At 36.2% G+C, this 15,695-nt stretch overlaps 1 pseudogene; it reads left to right on the top strand.

Moving 5' to 3' along the window:
• The first annotated feature begins 1,498 nt into the window (after positions 1-1,498).
• Positions 1,499-2,492, top strand: LOC149149362 (uncharacterized; annotated as a pseudogene).
• Positions 2,493-15,695: the final 13,203 nt, after the last annotated feature.

Genomic DNA, 15,695 nt, shown 5'->3' with positions numbered 1-15,695 from the left:
AATTTGCAACTTATTTTAAATGATACCCCATAGTCCTAAAGAAATCTTGTGCAGTTGTCCTCTGCCTGTCATCCAACTGATTAACAGTCTAGAATCCCTAAACACCTGCAACTAAAAAACATTGTCGTTCAGAGCACATTTGAGCAGAAACCTTAATTTCATGAATTCTTTATAGTTGTTCTAGCTCCCAATCCTGCAATCGTCTCAACAATTTGATTTCCAGACAGATGCAAATTACTCACAATAGTGCCTTTTTCTGAGGTTCCATCAAAGAACTCCTAAACTTGTATTTTATTGATTACCAAATAAATGATACTACGTGTTACAAAATGCCATGGATTTTAGACAACTGATAGGTCTGCTTAGTCGACTGTGAATTTAGGTCAGAAATATAAGCAAATTGAGTGCTTTCTGTTATCTTTTTTTTGTGTGTACATAGATAGACAATCAAGTCTAATGGGCTGAGTCAATCTGACTTGTTTGACTTGCAAGTCCAAGACATGGAGGCTCTGGCTCCACTCGATATCTTCAGAGCAACGTCAAATTCAAGAGTCCACTTGGACTTGGAAGTTGATGAGTCTTGTAATATCAAGACTCCATTTGTGACTTCCATGGGCATTGAAAAGATGCAATGAAATTGAACGTAAGATTTGTGTTCTGTAGTTCAATGCATATGAGCGAGTATGCATTTGAATATAAACAATGTTTCTCTAATTGTTCTCTTCAGATAAAAGGCCCAAACATAGAAATAACATTAAATTATACTGGGTTGCTCTTATGGACCTAATTTTATAATCTGAACTGTAACTGAAAAATATGGTATGAATCGGCTATCAATCGGGGCTCTATTGCCACTGTTATTAGCCAGCACAGAAACCTGATAAGAGAACTGAAATTTGAAATATGGAAATAGTTCTGAGAATCTGGATACTAAAGCAACCCTAAATTAGGAAATTCACAAGGCAACTAACTGCAGCAAAATTCAACAGTTTTTAAGAGTACTAACAGCAAAGACATGAAAAATAGTAATAGCAGGGAAATACTAGAGATTTCAATGAGAACTGAACACAGACTTTGAATAACAAAGTAAATGTTAGTGGGAAATAGTTTGTAGCTGAACATCATATAACCTAGGAAAAAAGTATGTCAAACGGGTGTCAACTCGGGCCAAATCCAACAGTAGCAGAATACCAGAGATTCAATCAGAATTGAACACAGACTTTGAATGACAGAAGTATATCTTAGCAGGAAATAGTTTATGGCTGAATATCATATTAACCTAGGAAAAGAATGTCTTAGGTCAAATCAAGGCAGTATGGAGGTTGTTTTTGGCCCAAATAATCTCTTCCAAACTAGAGCACACTTCACAAAAAGACCCATCTTAATGCCCAAGAGCCATTTGTAGCTAGAGATCTCACATTTTTTTAGAGAGGTACAATCCTTGATGACTCACCTTATGAGTGGGATATACTAAACACTGAATACAGGTGGAGTTGCAATGGATCTCATGAGTGAGAGGTACGTAACTGTGAGCACGCATTAGTAGCTTTGTATGGTAAGAAAAGAAAATAAAAATGCTCCCAAGTAGAATGATCATTGGAAGAGCAGGCTGTTTCTAAATATCGCAATAATTGCATGTTTTCAATTATAAATAGCATAGAATGGCAAGGCATTCTTAGATATTGTAAACTTCCTTTTATAGATGACTTTACATCAATAGATGAGTTATGATAAGGGAAGTTTTGCAAGATAGATATGATTTTTGTTAGGCTTGTTTGATTTTTGTAGTTTGAAGTGTCTTTGATTGTTATAGTAGATATTTATGAGATGCTTCATTTTCAGTCTCCTAAGCATGGCACAAGTCTATCTATGGCTGCTTCTGAAGCCTAGGAAAATTTCTATTTTAGCCAAATTTGACATGTGGGAGTCTTATTCAGGATGTTGGGGTATGGCTGGATGAAATTGGTCTTGGCAGTTACAGGCAGATTTTCAAAGAGAATGGTGTTAATGGAGAATATCTGGATAGCTTATCAACATTTACCACTGAGCAGATTTTGCAGTTGATTAGCGGTGTCACATGAAATGGGGGGTTTTTATAACTTTGTGCAATGAACTTCGACATATTAAAGGTTAGTGCCATCCGATATTATGCTTACATGTTAAAATTGCACACTCAGGACTGTTGGTCCTCCATTACTAGTTATTTTCCTTTGTTATTATTGCCAACTACAAAGTGCATCTATGAATGTAAAGCTTTTTATATGTTCATATTTTAAGTTTGGCTTGATTTTCTAATTCTGATTGACCTGTGTTTTGGGGCATGTGTTGCTTGTTTCACTCCAGTGGCATGCTTGGAAGGTGAGCAAGAAATTTGTAGGCCTTGGTGGGCACCCTCTTACCTCTCAGCAATTTTTGTTAAGGTTGCAAAGCATAATCGACAGTCTCGAGTTGTGTCATTGAAAGTTGACCCTTGAGACTGGCCAAGAAGATATGCTTGGGAAAATTGATTCACATGGAAAAGGTGTTAATGCATTCGTTTATGTATTCTTTTCATCCTTGTTGCAACCTTCATTTTGCTTTCCAAGGAGGCAATTCTCTATTCATGAATCTCAGATGTGTATAGACTCTATAGGGACTTCATGCATGTCATATGTCCCCGGATGCTGAGAACAACATATTTTCTATGACATTTCCCAGTGAAGACTAAGTCAATAGAAATAGTTCATTTTTCATGCTCTTATTTGTTGCATCTTGGATTGTTATTTTGTTGGAGTGGTTCTTCAGGTGGAGGTATATGCACACTAGAAATAATGGAATTATGATTTTATTAATACTACAGGAAGAACTTCAACTTATTAGAAGCAAGTCTGATGAACCCATCTCCAAGATGAGAAAATCAAATGGTTAAGCTTTGCATTATATAGTTCGCCACGTTTTCAAATCTATAGCAGACCTGGCCAGTTGTAACCCGTGGGCTTCTTTATATCTTCGACTCTTACAAAAGTCGATGTAGGAACTGAATTTTTACAGGATATCTGTTTAATCAGGGTAAACAATAAATGATTCTTGTGTTTATTTTTTCTTCTACTGCATTTTAATCACATTTCTCAATGGCGTTTCATTGTTGAAGTTTTATGTATTGCATTTTCAAAGCTCAAATGAGACCTGGCACTGGTTTGCCAGCCATAGGCTTGAGTATTCCTTTTCCAAAAGATGTTAAAGTAGAAACTGAGTTGATACATTGTGTCTAACAATTAAGGTCACCTAATAGTAAATGCTTCTAGACTCTAGTGCAACTGCACTTGAAGCATATTGATATTTCTTGATGGTGTCTCATTGTTGAGGTCAAATATTATTGAGGCTAACTTATTCTTGGTGTATGATACTAAGGAAATTGCACAGATTCATTTGCCTATTTTTCTCCATTAAAGTTTCTCAACACTGAATCTTGTTAACTTTCGATAAACAAATTATAGAACAATAAATCACAAATATAACCTTGTACCACATCCATGAAGGAAACCTTTTGTGAAAAAACTATATGCAAATTACCTTTCAAGTATTTGCAAGTTTTTTCGTCACAGAGGTCAAGTCAAACTCAGTTGGCAGAACATCCAGTTCTGTAGCAGTCCAAGTTATAGAATTGTTATTTCAACATGGAGTTTTTAATACACCTGCTTCACTTTTTCTTCTCATGAATAAGGAGCAGTTAATGTTAATGCCTAGTGCTATTTGAGATGTATCATTAAAATATTACTAGGTCATACCATGTCCTCTTGTTTGATTTTGTTGCAAGTTGCGAAGTAAAAGTTTTAGATCTAACATAAAATGATTATCTATTGTGACAGACTGTAAAGTATAGCTCCAAATATGTGAGAGTTCATGTTCATATCTTTACAGACAATGAAAGTCTCTTGTTCAGTAAATGTTCAATTAAATAGCATGCTTACTTTCTCCAGATTTTTACTCTTCATGTGTTTTTCTGCTATTAGTTATCTGGCATTGGAATAGGTTACAAGAGTGCATAATTACTAAGTCGTTCAGTGGTTCACGATATTTCTCACAATTTTAGAACATAGCTCTCTTGAAAGAGAAGACTTTTCTTGTCAAAATTTTATGTGAAATTCCAGTTTTTTTCTAACTTCTTGAGTGAGGTGAATCTATTGAATATTCCCATCCAAAATGAATTAAATCTATTACCAACTAAACCTTGGCTCTTGCACTCTAGAGTATACAATCAATAATGTGCAAATTCGTTACTGAAGCCTTGCAAATTCAGTTGAGGAAGGAGTGGCAGAATGAGCACAAGATGGGAGAAATATTGGTGAAGAATTTATTAGGTGGTTAGAAGCAATGGATGCTAGATTGTATTATGGTGATTTTGAAGAGGGACAAGAGAACCATGGAGCTCAAGTCGGGGTAATTGATGTTGAGAAATGTAGCTCAGAAAAGAACTTCCTGCACAGGCTTCAGTATGAATGCGGAGTGAGTGGGTTTAGAAATTATGAGGAATGATGCAAAGGACAAGATGACATAGTGAGACCTACAACAGAGAGCAGCATAATCTACAAAATCCCAATCCTGCAATTGTCTCAACAATTTGATTTCCAAACAAATGCAAATTAATCACAATAGTGCCTTTTTATGAGGTTCCATCAAAGAACTCCTAAACTTGTATTTTATTGATTACCAAATGGAGTGGAGCTAAACATCAAAAGTTTAGAAATATAACAGATTGCTAGCAAAAAATTCACTACAATGGATTTCATTATATTCAATTTATTACAAAATGCTAGAACTGTTTCCTCAAGACCGTGGAAACTGCCACAGTATTGAATAATAATTCCCTTGTGCTTCCAAAGCATCATTTCATGTAATGATGCTTATACAAAAGGTAAATTAATCTATCATAGCTTTATCACTTGCTGTACAACTGGAAGTCGGAAAACCATGGACTAGATAAAATACAAGCCTTCAACCATGACCATCACTTCCATGATGCGTTTTACAACAAAAAATATTTGTATAGATAAACATTGTGTGCTTGGATGAGAATTGCATGCTTGGAAAAATACCACATTGTGTGCTTGGCTGAGAATTTATGTCTTCCACATTGAGGTTCAATGCATGGACAATCCTGGTTGGAAGCAGAACTGTAGAACAACCTAAAAAAGAGAGCATCCACGTTAAAATTTTGAATGCTGACACTTGCACTCCACTTAGAAAAGTGGCCGAAAAATGAAATGAGAAAATGGAAAATTTGAATACACCATCAGATTTGTGGCATCGAATAGTGCAAAATCGACTGTCAAATTTCTGAATTTTGAGAAAATGAAAATCTGGGGCTCAAGGAATCTTTTAGATTCCCCCTAGATTCCTCAAAGATTCCCTCCTCTGGGTCCTCTGCAAATCAGCTGCTTAGATCAGGAAACTGACTGCACCATTAGGTTTGTGTCACTAAGAGGTGTAAGATCAACATAAAATTTGTCCAATTTGGACACTGCAAAACTTTCACCCTCTTGGAAATTTCGCTCAATCATGGTTCCACCTGCAATAAATTAATTAAAAATTGCCTCGGTTTCCATGCGCGCTCCTCTGATCCTCCATGCTGCCTTGCACTAAGAAAATGCTCGGTTTATATGTAAAAAGTTAGGCGGAATTTACCAAGACTTGTTCGTTGGCCCAATGGTAAAAATAGGCTATTAGAAACATGGGGTTGGGGGATCAAATTCCGTCCATGCCAAACTTGGCTCTTGTTTTTATTTTTATTATAAAATAGGCGCATGGTTTTGTAACGGTGGCATGTGGTTTCATTAATTGTTATAACCGTTGTGTTATGTCACATGGCGTTGTTGGTTGTATTAATTAAATGGCAGAGTTTTGGTGTGTGGATTGTATCAACGTGGGACCATCGCGTGGGTGGGGCCGGTGGATCTGGCCATGGGTTCAACTCCCACCGGCCTCGTTCTATGTTTAAACATATATATTTAATATGTATGATTATAATAGATAGGAGTGGGGTGGTGGGGGTGGTGGCCCACCACCTCCTTTTTTTTATTATTAATTTTTTTAATTTTTAATAATAAGCAGGCCTTTCAAAAATTTCAAAATTGCCACAAATTCGCTCGGAATATGGCCAGAGTTGGCTGGACTCTGTCTGCCAAAAAAATTCCAAATTGTGTCTCCATTAAGCCTACCCGGTCAGCAAAAGTCAACCAAACTTTTACTACTTCTAACTTTCGCATACAGTCTCGGTTTGACGAACCATTCACACCACCGTGATCAGGATGACGAGATCTACGCTCTGGCCCTAGTTCGAAAGCATTCTGATCACTTTTATTTTTGAGCTTCCATAAGCCCTCTGTCCTGCGGGTGTCTCTAGAGCCACCTGGATCATTCACCTAATTTTTTTGTGTCTCCTTGTGATGTGATGTTTTCTTGTATTATTTTTGCTTATGCTACTTATGTAATGATGCGTTGTGATAAATGATTATATAATGTTTATAATCACTACTAAATGAATGAATGGTTAATTAAGATGGTAAAATTGACCTCACATTGATTCAACCCCCCCTCTCAGTGTGACTTTTGGGCCAACAAGTGGTATCAAATCAAGTCATCTTCAGGAACAATTAACCACTAGAAGATGGATCAAAGCAATATGGACTTAGATGCATCATCGATTATGCTTTTGGAATTTGAGCTAGAGGAGGTCAAGAGAAAGAATAATATTTTGATAAAGCATCTTGATTAATTCAAGAAGCAGCTATGATAAACAGAAAAGAAATTGGAGGAGAAAAATGACATAATTACCCATCTCAAAAAGGAGGGAGATGCCAAAAGGTTGTTAGCTAAGGAAATTCAAAAAATTTCTCAAATAAAAAAAGGTAGTAAGAGGCAATCATACACGTACCAAAAATTATTTTATGGTTATTTTTTTCTCTGTCATTTGTATGGTCATAAGGAAATTACTTGCAATCATCTTCCATGTCCTCATCGTAAAGAAAAGGGTGCATCTAAGACAGAGAAGGAATATAGTTGTGGTCTTACATTACATGTGCATAAGAAAAAGGATAAGTGGTATATCAATAGTGGTTTTTCAATGCACATGATAGGGGATCAAAGTAAGTTCATAAACATTAAGAAGATAGATGAAGGTAACATAATTTTGGAAATAGTGCATCCGCCAAAAGTATTGGAAGAGGCATGGTTGTTATTGATGATGGAAGAACTAAAGCACAAGATGTATTGTACATAGAAGAATTAAAGCATAATATAGAGTGTTAGTTAGATATGTGATCAAGGTTTTGATGTCATATTCAACTTCAAACAGTGTGAAATTTGAAAGTCAAATACAGGGAAATTGGTAGCTAAAGCTATCAAGATTGACAATAATATATTCATACTTGATGAATCAAGGACCAAGAGTGGCCATGATAAAGACATAAAAGAAGACAAGATTGTCTCCCACTATATTCAAACATGATGAAAAGGAAGCAAGAGAGAGAGAAGAAAAATTGATGAGTCTACTTAAAGAAGAAATCATCTCTTTAAAGTCTCAATCTAAAGAGTTTGCTTCATTAAGGGTTGAAGTTGACAAACTTAACAAAAGTTTGAGTAGTTTTCAAACATTGGATAACCTTCTTAACTATCAAAGATATTCAAGTGTTGGATATACATGTAAGTCTTCTTGCAAAAAATTCTCAAGAAATGAAATTGAAGAAAAAATTGGAGACAAAGATGAAAGCCAAACTATAAGTGTTGCTACTCCTGATTGTTGCACTAATATTCCCCATTAGAAAGAAGATAACAAGGTATTTAACAATGAACATCATCAAAGGATCAATACTCCTCCAAGGAAGAATGACATCAAAATATCATCAAGGGAATATTTACCATCCACGTATAAAAGCAAGTTTCTTGGTTATATATACTCATGTACTATGCTTTGACATAAAGCACAAGATTACTAGACCAATGATATGGTCAAGTATAGAGGATATGATTACGTACCTAGATGGAGATATGTGGACCAAATCAAAATAATGCCTCAGCCACATCCACAAATATTGAAGTCTGAAGTTGAATGTCACATATGTCACAATGAGGGCCATATAGCGCAAGATTGCATATTTAATTTTGGATGGTACAATAGAGGAATATTTACTATCAGTACTGGGTTAGAAGAAGAGGTAAAGGAAGACCTTGATTAGGTTTAATCCCTTAGATCTAATCTGTTGGAGAATCTTATTCAAGATCATAAATTTCTAAATCAAAACTTGAAGAAGAAATTATGAAGGGAGTATGTGGACAATGTTTTGGCGATGATATCTCATATGTAAAAGGAATGCATGATCTGAGGGGGAGTACAAAACAATGGCAGCACTATCTCAAGGGGAGAACAATAAAAGTCACTAGCAAGCAACATAAGCATAGTTTCAAGGGGAGCATACATTGGAAGCATGGTTTTAGGGGGAGACTATATGTTAGCAAGAAATGAACATGGTTCATGGCGAGTCCACAAGATCATCCAGGAAAAGTTACTCATACAAGTTCTTTTGCTTCGTAGCTTTCTACAAATGTCCATGATCGTTTGCCATTGATGTCAAAGAGGGGGAGATTCCAGACATTGATGTTACTAGGATATATGGTAGGAATTACACTTATATTATAGAAGGGAGATATTGTAACACTTCACTTGGAGCTCTTGATTTGCTTTGACATTCGATCACCATCAACATCTAGGGTTGTGTTGTGGCCACCAACAACCCCCCTCTTTGTTTAGTGTTAGCATTAACACTAAGCAAGTGGGGACCCTTAATAAAAAATCCAAAAAACATTTTATAAAACTTTTTGTATTATACTCCTTAAAAATATATCGCATCGCGCAGAGAAGATAAAACGTTTCTTTATGAGCATAATAAAAACTGCGAAGAAGCGACGCGAAATTCATCGCATCGCACACATTAAGAGGCGCTCTTAAATGAAGATCTTGAGGAATCTCCGACGGCCGATATGCGACGTTGCATATCGCAATATCACAATATCGCATAAGCAGCACACAATGATTTAATAACTCATTGCGATCTGCAATAAACGCGATGTTGCGATCTTGCGATATCTGCGATCTACGATCAACGCGATAACGCGATGCTGTGCTAAGCTGATCAGGAAGCCCTGCGATGACACATCTTGATAATGCGATCCGCGATCTGCGATGCGAGTCACAGAAATCACCCATCGCAAATTTTCCTCGGCGCAATATTCAAGGAAAGTTGTCCATAAACCAAAATTAGGCGCGCGCCTTAAAGGAAATTAATGAACATATGCCAAAGTGTTAATGAAGGACGGTTTTGTGTTTTTCGAAGAGTCAGTTCACGATGGGTGTCATGATTTTATACATTCATAGAGCTTAAAGCTTTCATGTCAATCTTTATTATCATTACTCTTTTTCTTTGCGTGAACTACAAGACAGGAAATAACATGAAGCAAATGTGCAGGAAACATCTAAGGAAAAGGGGAAAGCGTCAATGCTCGAAGAACAGAGAAGAGATGCCTTCATAAACAGATGCCAGATGCAACAGAATCGTGGATTCCAGAGTATCACTCAACAGATGCTGATGTCAAATAGGCTATTCAACACTCAGAGTCAAAAGCTCACAAAAGCAGCATGTTTACAAAAGATCCTGAAGCTTATGACCGGTAAAAGAAAAAGGCGCTAAAGAAGGAAAACGCACCAGAAAAGCCTGAAACAAAGAACGGAGGCGGTTTTCGATGCACGTTTAGCGCCTAGCGCTAATCGCGCATCGCTAAGAAAATTGTTCAGAGAGCAAAGTCCCTAACTTGCTTAGTCATTCACAAGGCCGGAAACCAAAATAGCAAAAGCAGAAGCAGTTTGAGAGAAATTTGGGTTATTACCAAGTATACACGCAGTAAATTCGCCCAACCAGAAGAAGATCCTCAAAAATACCTTCTAGTTTACTAGAAAGTGGTGCCAGCGCTTGCCATTTCTATTTTCGTAGCTCAAACAAAAGCAAAAGACGACCAACCGACTCTTCCCAGGCAAATGTTGCATGCTCGCAACGTTAAGGAGCAAATACAGAAATAGTTAGGAATTAGATTCAGTTTTTAGAAATAGTTTTGCTTTAGAAGAAGGGCGGTCATTTAAACCGTACCCTAAATTTATGTAATTAAGTTAATAAGTTAGCAGTATTTAAACCCTTCTCATGCATTTGGAGAAGAGTCTAGAAATTTGTCAAAAACTTGTTCTCAGAACATGCACTTTTGCACCCTCGGAGGGGGTTTTGATGAATGGATGGATCAAGGTTTATTAATGTTTGCATTTGATATCTGCTACTGATGTTGCACTTCTGTACTCTTAGTAGATGTTAGAGCAAGGAGAGATAAATCATTGTTGCTTGAAGCTTATGAGTGGAATCAGTCATAAATGGTACTTTTATCTCTTGACCATTTCTTCTTATATTCTTAAAGTGATATACAGTTTTTAGTTGTTTATATGTTATTGCATGGATGTGTGAGTTACCATTTGGCACTTTTGTACGGTGGAGCCATTTATTTATGTCTGATATATGAATAACTTATTATGCGATATGCTGTTCACAACTGTTTTGCCTAACTTTTTATGCAAAGTAGTTCATCTTAATTGATTTCTATTCTTATGATAGTTGAATGATCTTTATTACCAGTTATTATCTGAAATCTTTTTAGATCGCATAATAGAAGAAATACACCCCGGGTTAGCATAGATTAGATATGTTTTTTTTCATTAGATTACAATAGCATAGATTTAGTTTAAAAGTTTGAATTAGATTAGCTTTAAGTATTCTTAGATCAGCAACATCCAACTCTGCACACACATACACACCCTTAGATTGGGAAACTGGTCCCATTATCCCCAGTCGGACCTGCTATACCAAACGGACAAGGATAATTTTAGGGGCGAATGTTCGCCCTTTAGCGAAATTAAGGGGTTTTAAATTTTTAGTGGGCGAATATTTTGTATCATAGTACATTTTTACAAATCACCTCAAATAGCCCACCTTATTTTAAGGGAGAGGGTAAAAAAGGTAAATTTAGCCCTTGAAATTAGGACTTACAACCTTCCATTCGCCCATTTTCAAGAATAGGTTTTATTTAAGTGCATCCATTCGCCCATTTTCAAGAATAGGTTTTATTTAAGTGAATCCTATGGGCCAAATACCATATTTATAAAAGAGGTATGGTAAATTAATAAAAATATAAATAAATGAGAGGTATGGTAAATAAATATAACATTTTTTATATTCACTTCATAAGTCACCTTATATACATGTAAGGGTGTAAAAAAATAAAAATATAAGTAAAGTGGAGGTATGGTAAATAAATAAAACGTATTTTTATACTTACTCAAAAGGTATGGTAAATAAATAAAAATATAAATAAACTAGACGTATCATAAATAAATAAAACCTCTTTTTATATTTAGTCCATAACCCTCGTTCTATTTATGAAGGCTCAGGAAGAGGTTTTATTTAAGTGAATCCTATGGGCCAAATACCATATTTGTAAAAGAGGTATGGTAAATTAATAAAAATATAAATAAACGAGAGGTATGGTAAACAAATAAAACATTTTTTTATATTTACTCCATAAGTCACCTTATATTTACGAACACTCAAAAAATGAGTTATATTTAGGTGAAACCTATGGCCAAAATACTATGGGACAAATACCATGGACTAGATTGTTATTAATACCATGCAAAAAACCATTATTAACCCTAATATTAGAATTAATAAAAATAAAAATGGCACATGGTATTGACCCATGGTATTCACCAAAATGGCACATGGTATTGACCCATGGTATTCACCTGGAATGTAGCCTATTTAAATGGGGGAATTAAACCAGCATGTAGCCTATGCTAAGATTCACTAGGACTTTACAAAGTTTTATTATATAGTGAAAGACTCGCCAAGATCTTACAAGATTTTATAATTGAGTAAAATATTCGCCATGCCTGGTGAGAGATTCGCCAAAAAATTATATATACATATTATATTATTGATAAATTCGCCTTCCATTTTTCCTATATACCATGGAGATTCGCCCATTTATTATATTTATAAATTTAGGGGGGGTTCTTAAAATTTTCCCTGCAAACGGATAAGGAGCTGCCAACCAAGGTCCGGACTGGACGGGTATCCCCCTTGTTGTCGACCCAAATTTCGGGGCTTCAACAGGTTGTTGCGATCATTGACAAAAGGGGAGATTATTGTACATAGTGTTGTCATTTATGACAACAAGATGTCATTGATGACAAATGGGATGTATGGACAACAATAGTAGGACCATCCTTCATGATAAAAGAAGTAGCAGGTCTTTTAGTTAAGCAGTTTGACAACTTGAAATTGCATAAGGTCTCATTACATGAGGATATGGGTGCTTGAAGTTATTTGAGTTTTTTATTAAGTTAATATGCTCAAATTCTCTTAAAAGATATCATGGTTTCATATTTCTCATTGATACCTATCCAACAACATATTCTTCTAAGAAAAACTCTTGCTGGATGAGAAGTTATGGCTTGTTGAAAATCAGTGTTAGTTGGTGTAACAACCCCTTATTTATTTCCTATGTAAATAAAAAAAAATACCAAGGTCATGGGACACATATCACAAGATAAATGTTGGGAAAAATATAGTGACGGGGTATCACTAGTGATTAATTAATGGCTATGGAAATTAGAAAAGGAAAAGTGACAATAATTGACATTTTATTTATGAAATAAAGGAAAATAGGAGAAAAGGGAGATGAAAGGTCACAAATTTGCATGCTAAGGAAATTAGAGGAAAAATGAAGGAAAATGAAGAAAATAGAGGACTCAATGATAAAAAGGCTTCTCAGGATTAGTTCACATATTTTTGTCAGTTTTAGCATGGATTTTTTCTCTATTATCTCACACCCTTGCACACTTACAGAAATCTTGGAGCATTCTTGGAGCACTTTGGTATACATGGATTGTAGAAAGAAGATAAAGGAAAGCGAGAAAGTGCAAGGGAATAGGTGGATCAAAAAATACAATTGGATTTCTTTGTAGGTAACAGGTTTATTATGAGTAATATACGACTGCAGACATAAATATCTTCCCTAGCCCTAGTGGATTGACTTAGAACAACAAAAAGCAAAGAATATAGATTTTTCCTTAGAGAAATTGAAGAATGGAAAGAGGCTTACTTGGGATCCATCACAAGCTCTTCTCTCCTCATGGCTTGTAAACTCCAATCGTAGCTTTGATTTCTATAATTAGAACCCACACATAAAATCAACACAATCCAAAGATATACGTCATCTACGTAGCATTATCCAATTACTCCATTCAATGGATCAACAAAGAATTGAAATATATGAATGTAAAAGTAACATAACATATATAGGAAAATGGTATACTCTTTGTATTAATATGAAAAGGAGAGAGCTTACAACCAATAATAGTAGTTGATCTTGTAGAGATCTCCCCAAGTTGACTTGTCCTTCCTTGTCAGAAAGCACACCTCAATGTCACCCTAATGCATGAAGATGACAACTCTCTTAGGTTCAAGGCAACAACATGAGGGTATGATCAGTCTGCAAAAACCAACCCTGATGTTGTAGATGGGTGTAGATTTATAAGAGAGTGTGGTAGTTTGGGAATTCTTATCCAATTACCAATCTAGGCTTGAGATCCACTCTTGATGGCAGGATGAGCTCAAGGGATAAGAGGTGAAATATCCAAGGTAGGATAAGATAGGATTCAAAGTTCTTATCCAAGTTAAATGATTGAAACAACTTCTGGAAGATTTTGGAAGAGAAAGCTCTGGGATTATTTTTAAATTTCTCGAATTTCTAGAATTAGCGCACCCCAACAAGGGACAACCTTCTATTGATCAATGTTCATGCATAATGGAGCAACCTGCTGTTGAATGCAGGTCCCTAAAGGGTCAGGGTGTGTTGGGCCTTAAAAGCATTGATTTGAAACAATCAAACCCAGAAACTTAGGGATTTATAAGAGTCATGATTAGGGCTTTGTTTAGGGATGATGAAAAGGTGTTCATGGATGTTGATTAATCTGGTTTGTAGGCCTATTGACCATATGCGAAAAAATGGCCTATAAATAAGGTTGCATGTGTGATTTCCTTGTTGATTTAAAGATGCATGGTAGATACATGTGATTATCTGGTAATATTCTATCATTGGCATGGATGATTGCCTGGATTGATAGTGGTTTTAGCCTTGTCTTACCATTTCCTGGATAGCCATGGTGTTTCGGGTTTTTTCATTTGATTTTTTTGTAGTTGGTGCCCATAATTCCTTATGGATGTAGGTTGGAACAAACGCTCTGGAAGCCATAGAACAAATTGGGTTGAGTTACTAGTCCTGGAGCCTAGGTTGGGACAAATTCTCAGGAGCCCTTGGTGGGTTGAATTAGTAGTCCCTAGATCCGAGTTGGACAAACGTCTAGAGCCCTAGAAGGTTGTGGGTTGAGTTACTAGTTCTTAGAGCCCTGGACATCTTGGGTAGAGATCGATCTGGTTGGTGTCAGTGATGTTCGACCGTGAGGTGGAATCACTGGTTGAGGGTTGAGGTGGTTTGGCCTCTGGAAGCCATAGTTTGGTTTTTTTTGGTTTATTCCATGAGATCCCACATTCATGCTTAGAATATGGTGCAGGGGTGATTGGTTGAAAGAGATATTTGGTTCAACCCAATCTATGGTCGAGTGGTACATGGAAGTCCCTAACTTGGTTGGTAATTTCATATGTTAATAAGAGTTATTATTATATTGTGATTCATGTATATTTGTTGGCAATATGTTGGTGATATTATGGTTGGGATGCCATGGTTTATATGCTGGTTATTTTCTGGTTATGTGGTGTTTATATGATGTGCATCTTCTATGGCTCATGTCATGAATTACTTAGCTATTGATCTGTTGATGAATGTATGGAACAATAAGTGTTATTGCAACTATGTGGAGAGGGCATAGGGTCTTCTCGGTGATTCTCAAATGAATCTCAGAATTTTATGATCAGATATGCATTCATGACCTGTAGCTTACATGTTTTCCATGTCTTTGAAGAAATTTATGCTATGTTCTAGGAAGTCTAGGTCAATTTTTGCCTTCATGTTTGTATGTTTAGCCTTATTTTCATGTCATTAATGATTCTTGAAGGTCTTCGGAAATTCTAGGAAATGGTCTAGAGGTAGGCCTAAAAGGGTGGCACTGATATCGAGACCATATGATCAAAACTTGAGAAATTGGGCTATAACTGCATGGAAGCAGTGTTGTGCATGTGGTTGGAGGCCTATAACCGCATGCATGCCTTATTGGGGGTGCAATTATGGGCCCAAGTCACTAAAAAGGCAATATAAGTTAGGGTTTGGGCACTGGGAGTGGTTGTTCTGCCTCTGAGTGTCCTATAAATCCTGTAGGATGTTAGTTTGTGGTTGGTAAGTTCCAGTTTTCATCCCCACTTCTTAAATTGGATCTAGGAGTTCAATTCATGTCATAGTAGCTCTCTGTCTCATGTTTACCCTAGAAGGCTTGTGAAACTAGGTAAATGTGGGGTGGGTGGTTACAGATTGGTATCAGAACTCCTAGGTTCAACACTTGGACTGGATAGGAAGAATGTGTTTTTCATGCATGCATGTCAGTTGTATAT

Source organism: Pinus tabuliformis, chromosome 9 (assembly GCF_031772625.1).
Source record: "Pinus tabuliformis cultivar Carrire ecotype Pingquan chromosome 9, CPIR1, whole genome shotgun sequence".
Classification (NCBI taxonomy): Eukaryota; Viridiplantae; Streptophyta; class Pinopsida; order Pinales; family Pinaceae; genus Pinus; species Pinus tabuliformis.
The sequence above is the reverse complement of the archived record's forward strand: the minus strand, read 5'-3'. Positions and strand labels throughout refer to the sequence as shown.